This window comes from Balaenoptera borealis (genome assembly GCF_965194805.1).
Source record: "Balaenoptera borealis genome assembly, chromosome: 17".
Taxonomy (NCBI): Eukaryota; Metazoa; Chordata; class Mammalia; order Artiodactyla; family Balaenopteridae; genus Balaenoptera; species Balaenoptera borealis.
In genome coordinates, this window is record NC_138876.1 from 65470860 (window position 1) to 65485345 (window position 14486).

The 14486-nt window shown below is 41.9% G+C and overlaps 1 protein-coding gene across 1 annotated transcript in view; it reads left to right on the top strand.

The window, feature by feature from the left end:
- The first annotated feature begins 355 nt into the window (after positions 1-355).
- STAU2 (staufen double-stranded RNA binding protein 2) overlaps positions 356-14486 on the top strand; it is a 286094-nt gene continuing 271963 nt past the window's right edge. The window contains exons 1-2 of the mRNA XM_082364073.1: positions 356-466; positions 8379-8444. The gene's annotated coding sequence lies outside the window, so the exon portion shown is untranslated. The remainder of the gene's footprint in view (positions 467-8378; positions 8445-14486) is intronic.

A 14486-nucleotide genomic window follows, 5' to 3' on the forward strand; every position in this document is an offset into this window, starting at 1 on the left:
TTCCCAAGGCCCCGGGGGACGGCCCCTCGCCCCGGGGCCCGGCCTGCCGGCGCCAGCACCGCAGCGCCCGCGGCAGCCGCCGCTGCGGCGGCCGGCCGGCCGGCCGCCAGGGGGCGGGAGCGGCGCCGCGAACAATGGCCGCGCTCGGCCGCGGGCCTGCGAAAGGAAGAAGGGAGGGAGGGCCGGCGCCGGCGCGCGGCGTGGGTCTGCGGGGGCCGGGGACGCGCGCGCCGGGCAGGCTGGGGAGCGGGAGCGGCTGCGTCGGCGGGGGCGCGCGGCGCGGGCCCGGGAGGGCGCGGCGGGAGCGCAGGGGAGGCGGGCGGAGGCGGGGGGAGGAGGCGGGGGGCGGGGAGCCCGAGGGGTGGAAGCCGGCAGCGGCGGCGGCGGCGGCGGCGGCCGAGCGGGGTCAGTTCTCTGTAGTGTTTGCCAATGTTGGAGTCGTCTGCAAAGTGTCCCCGGCGAGAAGGTAAATACCCTTGTGGGGGGCGTCCGGGAGGCCCCGACTTCCGCCCCGCTGGCGGGGGAGACAGAGGGCGCTGGGGAGCCCTGCGGGTCCGCGGCGCGCGGCGAACCCTGAGAAGAGCGGCCCCTTCGCGGCCTCCCCTCCCCCGCGCCTTCCCTCCCTCCTCGGGCTCTCTCCGGGCGGGAGGGGGAGGGGAGGAGGATGGCGGGGGCTGGGGAGCCGGGGAGGAGACGAATGAATTGGGGGGGGGGGGCGTGTGTGGAGGGGGTGGGACGACACAGGTGTCCAGAGGGGAGGAGCCGGGAGGAAGGCGAGGATGCCGGCACAGACGGAGGGTGGAGGGCGGGGGTGGGGGAGGGGGCAGGGACCCGGGAGATGGGGTCGTTGGGGCCGCGGTGGGAACGGCCGGAAGAGGGGACCGCGGGTGGAGCGACGGTGCCGGAGAGGGAGGGGGAGGGTCCCTGTGGGGGGGAGGGCAGGACTGGGGAGGGGAGGGGGACAGAGAAGGGGAGATGGCGGGAGGCCCATCCCTGGAGGGTCTGCGGGCCATGGGCCTGGGGGCGCAGGGGGAACGGCGGGGCGGGGGCGCGCCGGGGGCTGGTGGTGGTGGCTATTTCTGTATAATGGGCAAGTGATAAATACGTAACGCGCCGAAATGGGGAAGGTAGGTGGGGCAGAGGGGACAAAATATATCCTATGACAGGCAAGTTCGGCCGTGGCTCTTACGAACTACTACGGTGAGGGCTCGGCTTAAAGGGGTGGTTGGCAGTTAATGACCTTGCCGAGGTGAAGGCAGTTGGGCGAAGAGACAAAGATCAGTTACAGAATCCGCTGTGCGAGGGCAGAGCCTCCAGCCCCTCGCGGGGCGGGCCGGGGACTGTGGGGATTGTGTCGAGGCGGGTGTTCCGCGGAGGCAACTGAGGAGACGCTGAGCTGGGATTCTTCGGGAGGGGGCGGGGATAATGGCCTTGGGTTCTGGAAGTCCCTGGAAATATGTGCAGAATTTTGCACTTACGGAGAATTTTCTTCGGAAAGGGTCTTTGCTTGGCGTGACGCGTCCCCCCGCCCCTTCCCCAGAAGGTTTAGAACTACTTGGGTAGAGAAGGACCGTTCACTTAGGGAAATGTACTGAAGGATTTTAAATTGGGTGGTTCCTCCAGAAAGGATAGAGACGATCTTTTAAAGGTGTTTCACCGTTAGCCGAAAACCTTTATTTTCAATGTTTGATTTCACAATTTTGGTGAACTTCCTCTGAACATTACTTCTCTTCTGATGCATCCTTGTGATTTAAGAGAGCATGAAGAACATTTGAAATCAAAATTGTGATGGGCAGGCGGGTTAATAGTAACCTTGTAGGAGGAAAGATTGCAGCATTGTTCCTGGAGGCTGTTTCTTCTCCGTCCTTGCTTTCTTAACATGATTTACACATACTGTTGTGAATTGAGCTGCAGTAGAAAAAAAAAAATATTTTTTAATAAAGCCATCAAAACCCAGACATTCTGCATCTCGATTGTTTTGTAAAATGGCAAGTTTTTCATTTTTCAGTTTGCCTATATTTTACTGCAAAACAGAGATAACACATACCACTTGAATTGTAGATTTGCTGCCGTTTGAAGCAGGCCTGTATTAGATTTGTGAAACATTTAAATGCCAAACTATGTGATGTCTGTGGTTTTTTTTTGTCCTGCTATGTTTTCAGCTCAAGCCACCATTGCCACATTCCATTGCATGGCAGTGTAGTTTGAAATTTATTCCTAAGTGATCATTAGTTGGTAGGATATAGTGCAGATTTCCTCACACATCCCTAAATTTTTCCTTAAAAACCTGTGTTTTGTATTTGTAAAAATGTTGCTGTATAATCCAAGTATGTACTGTTAACTTCAGATATACTGCCACGTAATTTTTTTTTTTTAAAGATTTAATTTTATTTATTTTTTGGCTGCGTTGGGTCTTCGTTGCTGCACGCAGGCTTTCTCTAGTTGCAGCGAGTGGGGGCTACTCTTCGTTGCGGTGCGCGGGCTTCTCATTGCGGTGGCTTCTCGTTGGGGAGCACGGGCTCTAGGCACACGGGCTTCAGTAGTTGTGGCACGCGGCCTCAGTAGTTGTGGCTCGCGGGCTCTAGAGCACAGGCTCAGTAGTTGTGGCTCACGGGCTTAGTTGCTTCGCGGCATGTGGGATCTTCCCAGACCAGGGATGGAACCCATGTCTCCTGGATTGTCAGGCAGATTCTTATCTACTGCGCCACCAGGGAAGCCCCTGCCATGTAATTTTTAAGTTTTAGTTTTTTATTTGGAAGTAACTTCAAGTTTACAGAAGAGTACCAAGAATAAGAATAATACAAAGAATACTCATGTAACCTTAACTCAGAGTCACCAATTTATAATTTGCTTTCTCTCTGTCACACACACATAATATTTTTTTCCTGGATCATTTGAGGGTCAGTTATATACATCATGGTCTTTACTCTTACTTAACTTCAGCATGGAAAACCATATAAATTTCACATTTTAGCTTACTTGGCTTGCCTGGAATGAAATTCTAGGAAGGAGTGGCTTGGTCTGATTTTCAACAAAGAATAAGAATATCAAAGGTGTTCATCACCGTTATTAGTATATAAATAATATAGGAATTGAGGCTGAGTGGTTTTCCTGTGTTAGGATCAGGTTCTGGAAGATACAATTGGCCAGTGTGGTGGGGTTTTTTCCTTGTAGTTAACCTCTTCTTTACTTCTATTACTCTGTCTTCTTTTCTTTTGTATACTTTGAGCACTGGATAGCTGATCATTTATGTATGCAGATCATAATAAAGAAAGGGGAAAAGTCTAGATATTGCAAAATTGGGTTTTGTTAATATTAGACTGAATAGTGGGAGACAGGCATAGTATAATCAAATCATGTATAGATATATTTGTGCCTCTTCTAGATACTCAAGAAAATATTAGATGAGTGTCTAGAATCCACAGTAATTATAATTTATATTTGTGTATGATTGATTTTGAGGAAATCAATATAGTTTTGAAGTTCTATATAGAATCCTTGCCATTATGTTTTAGAGGTCAAGCCCTTTGTTAAGGAACATTTTTAAGGAGTTGAGCTTTTATTTATAGTTTAACATATAATGGAAAGAAGGGGACTTTGAACCAGACAAAACTGAGTTTTAATCCTAGCAATGTGACTGGGGAAGTAACCCAACTTCTAGAAAAATGGGAATAACACCTGCATCCCAAGGTGATAAGGATTAAATGAGCTAATATAAAAATGGCAAAATATGGCACCTGGTATATATAAAATTGGTGTCTGGTAAATGTTAATTTCCTTTTTTTCTTAGCTGGTAGTATGTGGGGTTTTTCACTGGAACGGTTCATGGAGTGAGACTTCTATATACTTAGAATATTTCATAGGCTCTTAGGAGATAGTAAAATTTATACTAAATTGTTTTGATTTTCTTACATAAAAATAGTTTTTTGGGGTACCTACTTTTAAAAAGAAATGAAAATGAAAAGCCTTTTTAAAAACACTTTTTAAGGAGCTCATGAGTTTTTTTTTTTTTAAATTTTTATTTATTATTTATTTATTATGTTTATTTTTGGCTGTGTTGGGTCTTCGTTTCTGTGCGAGGGCTTTCTCTAGTTGCGGCAAGCGGGGGCCACTCTTCATCGCGGTGCGCGGGCCTCTCACTATCGCGGCCTCTCTTGTTGCGGAGCACAGGCTCCAGACGCTCAGGCTCAGTAGTTGTGGCTCACGGGGGCCCAGTTGCTCCGCGGCATGTGGGATCTTCCCAGACCAGGGCTCGAACCCGTGTCCTCTGCACTGGCAGGCAGACTCTCAACCACTGCGCCACCAGGGAAGCCCAGGAGCTCATGAGTTTTTTAGAGTAAGAAGCTTTGAGTTGGTATTTAGTTTTGTAGTAGTTTGGAGTGTAAGAATGGGGATTAGTAAATGTTTTTGCTTTTCATATTGTCAGGTAAGACATTTAAGAGGGGATTACCTGTCAGTCGTGGGATGGGTGCCAATATAAAATTTATAGATATGTTAATTTAATAATGCCATTTTATAAAGCAGGATTTAATTGTTGAGGATTTTATAGATTTAATTTTGCACAGCTTTCAATTAATCAGATGAGCAAATTGTAATTCATAATATAAGCGGTGAGTGATATCAGCAGTACATTTCAGATACCTGTTGGACCTTTAATTCTTCATGAGTGGCAAGTCTTCTCCAGTTAGTAGTGCCTTCTCTCCATAAACTGCCCTGCCTGTCTTCATTTAGTAGCTTGGAATCTGGAACTGCATGTTCTAATGCGCCTGACTGGATATCACTGTAGGGCATTTTTGGGACATGTGAATAGGTTTCTCTAAAAGTACATAGTTGTAATTGGAATGAATGGTAGCTGGAAACTTTTGACAGAAGAGGAAGAGGTGGATTTTATGAAACCATGGGTAGTATAAAATGCTCTGCATCTTATTGATATGACTTGATATTTTATCAAATTCTTTTAAATATAGGATAGTAGACCTGGCATGTCTTTAAATAAGACATGAAATGTTAAAGAGATGTGCCACTGTGGGCATTCCAAATTGCCTGTGGTATAGTTATAATCTTTATATTGATATAAATCTAACACAACTTGTTTGTGGAAAAGAATATGTTCAGAATTTTTATCCAGTTACCTCACAGAGTGCTGTCACAGACATATTAGTTTCATGTTTTAATGTATACAGATTTTTATAACTGTGAAGGAAAGGCTTACGGAATATTTAAAATTGTATGGTCAGTTTTGAGTGAATACGTGCTTTCATTTGTGCTTCTTCATAAAACTGCTTTTTGTATATCAGAAGATCAGAACTTTAAAAAATGTACCCCTATATCTTATTGTGCCTACTTCTCAGGATCAGCCACTAGTATTACCAAAATCTAATATTGAAGAAACACATACAGGTCTATAGACAAGGATTTGTAATTTTTAGAGGCTTACATAAAATGAAAACAGAATGAGATTTCTCAAATTTGGTAAATTCTTACTAAATAATGTTAAATTCTGGAAAATAAGGGACATTAGATCACTGAGATGCTTTTAGTGGTTTGTTCATGTTTTAATGTCCAAATGAATTGTTTTCAATTAAAAAAAAGAAAACTGCTTAGGTTTGTAGTTTTAGTTGTAGATAGTGTATTTTAATACCATTTGACTAATGCTACACTTTTTAATGATGTCATCTTTTGAATAGAATGTAAATGTTTAAGTTTCATAATTTACTCCTTTCAAATTCTAGCGTTACTCATTTGCTCATGTTGAACAGGGAATTGATTTTTTTTGGTCTACCTAAATATATTAATTAATACCATAGAATTATAGAATTTGGGTTGAATGGAAGTGTCTTATTTATTGTTACAAATTACCCCAGAAATTAAGAACTTAAAACAAATATTTATTATCTCAGTTTCTGTGGGTTAGAAATCTGGCTGCAGCTTATCTGGGTGCCTGTGGTTCAGGATTTCTTAGGAAGTTGCAGGTAAGCTATCTTTGGGGCTGTAGTCTCATCTGAAAGCTTGACTGGGGGACGATCTGCTTCTGAGTCATTCATGTGACTCTTGGCAGGATTCAGTTCCTTGGGGGTACTGGACAGAAAGCCCCAGTTTCTGTTGGGCTGTTGGCCCAAGGTGTCCCTTAGTTCTTTGTCATGTAGGTCTGACCACAGGGCAGCTCACAATATGACAGCCAGCTTCCTGCAGACCAAACAGGTGAGAGAACGAGAGCAGGTGACACCCAGGAGGGAAATGATGGTCTTTTTATAACCCAGTCTTGGAAGTGGTAGCTCATTATTTCTGCTGTATTCTATTTGTTGTTTGCCTACCAAAGGACTTACATTTACTTTTTAAAGATTAAAAAAAAAAAAAGGAAGAAAATAGAAGCAAGAGAAAGAACTCAAAGATACATAAAGCAATTTACCAAAGCTCAAAAGGTAATCCCCTGAAGGGGCTTCCCTAGTGGAGCAGTGATTAAGAATCCGCCTGCCAATGTAGGGGACACAGGTTCGAGTCCTGGTCCAGGAAGATCCCACATGCCGCAGAGCAACTTAAGCCTGTGCACATCACTACTGAAGCCCGTGTACCACAACTTCTGAAGCCCGCGCGCCTAGAGCCCGTGCTCCACAACAAGAGAAGCCACCGCAATGAGAAGCCCGCGCACCGCAACGAAGAGCAGCTCCCGCTCTCAGCAACTAGAGAAAGCCCGTGTGCAGTAGTGAGGACCCAATGCAGCCAAAAGTTAAATAAATGAATAAATAAATTTATATTAAAAAAAGGTAATTTCCTGGAGAGCTTGGACTAAAACTTAAATTCACTGGTACTCAGGCCTTGTGCTATTTCTACAAATGTGATTCTCTTGGAAAATACAAAAATTGGTACAGATGGTGAGGTCACTATTGTAAGAAATAATTGAGGAGCTTCCCTGATGGCGCAGTGGTTAAGAATCCTCCTGCCAATTCAGGAGACACGGGTTCGAGCCCTGGTCCAGGAAGATCCCCCATGCCGCGGAGCAACTAAGCCCATGTGCCACAACTACTGAGCCTGCGCTCTCTAGGGCCCACAAGCCAAACTACTGAGCCCGCGAGCCAAACTACTGAAGACCGTGCTCCTAGAGCCCATGTTCCACAACAAGAGAAGCCACCGCAATGAGAAGCCTGCGCACCACAACGAAGAGTAGCCCCCGCTCGCTGCAATGAGAGAAAAGCCCACGTGCAGCAACGAAGACACAACGCAGCCAAAAATAAATAAATAAATTTATATTAAAAAAAAAGAAATAATTGAAAACTTTGAAAGTCATTTTGAATTGACTCTAGTTTGTCATCTTGAAAAAATTGTAGCCAAATATATGTATACACACACACACACATATGTATATTCATATGGTATTTGTGTGTATATATATATCTCCAGAACCTTTGCTTCTGAGGGAAAGTTCAGTATTAAAAATTTTATAGCATAAAAATTTTTACACAAGTGATTGGATTTAGCTCTTTTGGTATATGTCAAAATTGTGTTGTTGCTTTTCAGATAATTTGTTGGGGGGACTACATAATTTTTAATGTAACTTTTCCCATTACAAAATCCCATTATTTATTTATTTATTTGGGTTTTCCTGCCCTTCTTTGATATATATTTTTAAGTTAAGTGTAGAAGACATTTGCTATATGAAAAGAAATACAACCATGGCGAGGAGGTTAGACCCATAAGGAAACAAATCCAAATGTAACAATGGGATGTGTCAGGATGGTAATTTTGTTTTTGAAAATTTTATGTAAAATTTTAATATGCATGCTATTTTTATAATGATGATAATAAAATCAGAAACAGGAAAAAATGCAACTAGGTAATCTTACTATGTGCTCTTTTCCATACCACCTAAGAGAATATGTGTGTGTTACATCTTCTTTAGGCTTAATTTATCTTATAGAGGAGGGGAACAAAGCTGTTTAAAACGTTACTGGAGCAAGGGAAGTATATATTAAATATTAACCTGAAACTTTTACATTGTTTTAACAGCTTCACTTTTGCTGAAATTGTCGTAGAACTCTAGAACCAGAAGAGACTTTGTTCAGCCTAGATCTGCGCTGTCCAGTATGGTGGTCACTAGCCACAGGGTGGCTATTTAACTTTAAATAACATTAAAGAAAATTTAAAATTTACTTCCTCAGTTGTTCTAGCCACATTTCAAGTGCTCAGTAACCACATGTGTCTAGTGGCTACCGGTTTGGACAGCAAAGATATAGAACATGTTTATCATCATTGAAAGTTCTACGCTGATTTAGATCTACTCCATTTTTTGTATTTGATTTTGGTCACAGGCATGTGTTTAAAGTGCTAATCATTGAGATTACCAACTAAGTTGAACTTATTTCTTCATTTTCATTTTCTAGTTTTTGGAGCCGTGAGGGATACAGCAGTTTGGTCAATATTGTTTTAACATGCTTCAAATAAATCAGGTGAGTTTGTGTTAAGGCATGTCACACTTATATGGTGCTTGGGCCATAAATCGTGGAGCATTTTAACTCAGCTTTTGTATAACCATAACCTGACCGCTGCTTTATAGAGCAGTTACATGCTATATATTTGTCATAGGAAGACTGCAGGGCAGGTTGTGTAAGGATTATAGCGATAGTCCTGAAAGTTAAGTTTTAAGTGTGCAGAGCAGAAGGTTTTTCTGTTCTTTTTGATGTCACATCTCCAGGACTTGCTGATGTGTTTAGAATGCTTACAGTTGTGATCTAGCTTCAGTAGGTGGCAGTTCTGCAGACCAAAAGCATTTCTAGTGACACATCTTGTGAGGTAGTTGTATCAGTGTGTTAAAAAAAGAGTCCTTTTCTAGGGCACTGGAAAAGGCTGGAAGAAAGTGCTCTGCTAAATAAACTATAGCATACAATGCCTTAGACTCACTGTAGAAGTATTTTTCTTAGGTCTTGACATTTCTCCAAGAACTTTATACATTTAATCTTATCCTTTCTGAACAAAAAGGGCATTGTATCATAACTATAATATTAGAAAGTACTTTGATTTATTTCACATTTGCAAATCAAGAGAGAAGAAAGTAATTTGATTGCAAGAAGTAGTTAATTCTTTTGTGATTTGAGGACGTAATACATGACCCCTCCCAGCCCCCGCCCCATCCAGCTCACCTGGCCTAAGAAATCTCCAGTTCCTGTGCATCACACACCATCTCTAAGCAAATGACTTCTCAGTTTATACCTGGTCTAGACTTCTTTTCTGAGCTCCAGACTTAGGTAGCAGTTACCAACTTGATCTCTTAACTTGTATGTCTTTATGCCTCTCAGACTTAACGTGTGCCCAGGAAACAATCTAAATGCTTCAGTCAAACTAGACTCTTTCAGGTTGAGCCAGGTCGTTCCAGCTTGACCTCTTCTCACCCACCCCGTGCTTGGTTCACTTGACTCCCAGGCCTAGGATTTGCCTCATAGCACCCTGCCCTTCTATTTAATGACATCCTGACATTCAAAGTTGTATTAAAATATGTAATATTATTTAACGTCTGTCTTCCTTGTTAGATGTTGTGCTCCATGAAGGGAGTGACTTTGCTTGTTTACTCCTATATCCCCAGGTCCTAGAATAGTTCTTGTTGTATATGATTTTCATGTATTTGCTGAATGAGTGGATGAATGGTGCTAAGGTTGTCACTAAAGCAAGGAGATCTCCATCCTTGTCAGCAGTAACCATATAATTGTGTTGTCCGTTTTGGTATTATATGATGCTGCTTTACACAAATGCCATTAATATAAAATCTCTCCCTTATGCACAGTCGTTCTTTGATTTTCTCCTTGAACTAGACAATTTTCTTGTGCCACAAATATTGCTTTCATCAGTGATGTTACTAACATGGGCTAAAAGGAATCATACTGTGCTTAGTGCTTCCTGTGCCTTCATGGTTGCTGTCAAGTCCCATTAGATGCACTGATGGAGCTTTATGAGATGTAACATACAAACTGTGCTGTAGGTGTGAAGTTCCCCCCAAGTGACTGTACAGATACCTGCCATTAATTATATGGGTACAGTTATTCTACTATAGACAGATGGAAATGATCATTTTATGTCAGGCAACATCATTGAAAATTATAGTTTATAGATTAGTCCTAATGAGGATTTACTAACCCTCTGTGCTACTGGTCGTGTTGAACCAGGCGTTGCAAACAACTCCTAGGCAGCGTTCTGCGTGGCCCCAGCAGCTCCCTGGGCTTTGGCTAGAAATTGTCCACAGTGCCTGGAGATATGCATGCTTTGCTTGTAACAGAGATGTATTTCTTGGCTTGCTTCAGGACCCTCTCTTGACTAAGTTTTTTAAACTTTTCAAGTCTGAGGGGAAAAGCTAACCTAATTTGGAATAGTAGAAGTTATAGAGAAGACTTTCTTTTCATCCAGACTTAAAGTCACACTGAATTCTTAAACATATGAGTGATTTTTATGTTTTATTATTTTCACAGTGACTGCTTTCCCATTAGAGGGTTCTCAAGGTAAATGTGAAAAGGCATGAAAAGGCAATTGAAGCTGACACTCATCTTGAAGCAGTTGAGATTTTACTGCATAATTTTCAACACTGTCTTTAGGATTAATAAATAAATTTGGGGAGGTCTTTTGTTAAAATGCCTGAATAGTACTAGCAAATTATTCCATATGTGTTCCTAGAGCTAATTAAAAACTAGGCTTTTGAATACTAAGTTACTTGGTATCCTTTTTGATATTAATTCTGCCTGACATTATTATTAGGGAACATAGGAATGTTCCACGTTCGGCTACCGTAATGACACTTCTGCCTTTAAATTGTGCTTCTCATTTTTACTTTTGCGTTTTAAGGGTGTGTGTTCTTATCCATGCACAATTCATGTAGAAAAATTAGGTGGTATAGATAAGTAAAAAGGAAAAAAAAATCAGAAGTAATTCCACTATTCTTTTACAGAAACAGTCACTGCTAACATTTTGGGGTGTATACTTCTAGATTTTTTTTCTATGCAGGTATGTTTTTATGCGAATATATGTTATTTTAAAAAACTGGGATTATGTAATACATAATATCTGAAGTGACTTAATCCATAATTTGGAAGTACTAAGATTTATTTAATCAAATCCTTATTGTTGGACAGATTTTGTGTTATAGTTAGTGCCACAGTTAGTATTTTTTTTTTTTACATACACCTGTGTTCCTTTGTCCATTATTTTCTTGGAATTAATTATTAGAAATGGAAATACTAGTCAAAGGAGTATGCAGATTTTAAAGATATTTGATGCATAAATACCAAAAATACAAAATTATATCTATTAGAAATTTATCAGAATGCCTGTTGCCTTATTTCCTTGACAAATTTTCAATCTCCATTAATCTGTCTGACAAAAAGTGATATTTTAATTTGCATTTCTATGATTTGCTTATGTTTGTTCTTTTGTGTTTTGTCTTTTGTGAATTGCTTATATGTGTCCACTGTCATCTTTACCTTTTATGTGTAAAAATTCTTTGGATTATATCCCCTTGAGAGTTTATAGTCATTAGTTTGTATTTTTTTCATTCATTATTCAAAAAGTAACTAATGGTAACCTATGTTTCCAGGGTACCACTAAGTAAGAGTTTGGTGTATTTTGACCTTTCTCCCTGATGATTAATTACAAGCCCCTAGGGAAAGGAAACTCATTTGAACATTAAGCTGTAGCAAATATAAGTTGAGAAGGCCCATGTGCTGTGAAATACTATTTAAAAATTAGTGACTGAAATAGGGCAAATGTTTTGGGATTAGTTGGTGAGGCACACTTGACCGGGCAGTGTGTCCTAAGGGTTTGGGAAGTCTATGTTAGGCAGCTGTAGCCTTGGGAGAGCCCAGCAGCCAGGGATTAACAGAGGTTTAAGTGGTGGTTCCTTTTAAAGAGGTTTGGTAGTCGCTGTTAGGAACATGGAAGCCAAGGGGAAGCTTTTTTTTTTTTTTTTATAAATGTATTTATTTTATTTAATTTTGGCTGTGTTGGGTCTTCGTTGCTGTCCATGGGCTTTCTCTAGTTGCGGCGAGCAGGGGCTACCCTTTGTTGCGCTGCGCGGGCTTCTCATTGCGGTGGCTTCTCTTGCTGCAGAACACGGGCTCTAGGCACGCAGGCTTCAGTAGTTGTGGCTCGTGGGCTCTAGAGTGTAGGCTCAGTAGTTGTGGCGCATGGGCTTAGTTGCTCCATGGCATGTGGGATCTTCCCAGTCCAGGGCTCGAACCCGTGTCTGCATTGGCAGGCAGATTCTTAATCACTGCACCACCAGGGAAGCCCTAAGGGGAAACTTTAAGGCCTGAATCAAGTGGAGTAGGAGAACAGGGAGGACAAAACAACTTCAGTGCCAGAAGAGTGGAGAATCCTATAGGGCAAGAGGGAGCCAGGTGTTATACAGAAAGAATAAAGTTGTATCAAGGTGTACTGTAAAGTGTAAAGCCAGGGTTTGGTCATTAAGAAACAAAAAGCCTAGAGTTTAAGGGATAATGATACTATCCTACAGGTTTGTTGTGAGGAGTAATTGGGATAACAAAGGCCAAATGCTTAGTGTTGGTTCTAGTACTCTTGCTACTACTGTTGATAGTACTATGACTGGTATTATTGCTATTGTTGCTTTGGAGATGGATGAGAAAGGAGGGCAGACATTTAAGTTGGTCATTAGAGTAAGTAATTGGGGGAGTGAAGCACTTGGACATGTCTCAAGCCCAGGTCAGCTACAGGTGCTCTCCTTCTCCTTCTTGCCATATGCACTGGAAACTCTATCCTTTTCGCTTTTAAAAACTGCTGATACTTACTCTTAGTTTTTCTCCAAGTCTGGCTTTGGAGTAGGATCTATTTACAATCTGCCCATCTCTCTTGAAGTCATAGGATTTAGTGTACAGTTACTGGATTAAAAAAGTAGTAAACACAAGGAGGTTAAAATGTATAAGAAGGATGTTGGCTTTCTGCCATGTTGGCATAACAAGATTTATCCTCTGTGTAGCCAGCTTCCAAGATGGCCCCCAATGATCTCTGCCTCCTGGTATTTACACCATTGTGTAATCCTCTTGCACATCTGTTTGTGTGGCCAATAGAATATGGTAGAAGTGATGGATCGTTTCCAAGGATAGGTTATAAAAGACATTGTGCCTTCTCCATCCTCCTTTCTCTCCCTCAGTGTCACCCTGCATTGCTGACTCTGAGAGTAGTTAGCTGCCATGTTGTGAATAGCCCACTGGAGAGGTCCACATGGTGAGAAATTGAGGCCTCCTGCCAACAGCTAACAAGGAACCAAGACCTTTAGCTAACTGTGTGACTGAGCCTTCTTGAAAGCAGATCCTCCAGCCCTTGTCAAGCTTTCAGCCCTACCTAGACTGCTCTCCCATCAACATCTTGACTGCAACCCCATGAGAGATTCTAAGTCAGAACCACCCAGCCAAGCTGCTCCTTGATTGCTGAACCTTAGAAACTATGTGAAAAAAATAAATGCTTAATTTTTAAGCCACTAAGTTGGGGGTATTGTGTTATGCAGCAATAATATTCTCTTTCTCCTTAAATAACTTGAGAACATATTAAATATGTGATCAGTGGTTTTTAGACATTGGATGACAGATGGCAGCAGGCTGTGATGCCTGAGAGGATAGAAACAAATGAGGTAAGCCCTTCTATTGCACCAGTTTACAGTAGAGCCTGGAAGTTGTTTACAGGCTGTAGTGTGAGGAGGAATCAGAACAGAGCCCAATTTTGTTGGGATTAGGAAACAAAGATAAGAGTTTAGGAAGGCCAAGGTGGTGGTTAGAATTGTAGGTCAGAGTACTGGAGAGAAGGGAGCTTTGGGGGAGAGTGGCGAATATATGTTAAAGAGTACACTCAAGCACATATGCATTCTGGAGAGCTGCAGAGGGTTCTTCTTGAGTCTTTGGCTCAGTTCTGACATGGCAGGACCTACTCAAAGTCAGGGAAAGAACTACTGGAAAGCAGTAAGAAAACAGTTTCTGGAGCTCACACAAAACTAGGAATAGTTTGTGTCTCCATTATCTAGAGTGTAAATACCTTGTAATACATAGGGCATTGGAAAGAGTCTTCAGAACGCTCCAAGTTATCCCAAGTAATTTAACTGTGCACCAGAACAAAGTCCAACACTGTATAGAGGAATACAACACAATTCAGAACCCAACAATATAAAATTTCTAGTGTTTGTCATCCAATTCAAAATTAAAATGCTTGCCTCACCTTGAATAAGGGATAGAGCATCTAGACAGAAGATCAGTAAGGAAATAGAGGACTTGAACAACACTATAAGCTAATTAGATCTAACAGATACATACAAAGCGTTCAGCAACAGCAACATACAAATTCTTATTAAGTGCATGTAAAGCATTCTCCAGGAATAGGCCATATGTTAGGCCACAAAACAAGTCTCAATACATTTTGAAAGATTGAAATCATACAAAGTATCTTCTCTGTTCACAGTGGAATGAAGCTAGAAATCAGTGACAGAAAGAGTACCAAAACCCTCAAGA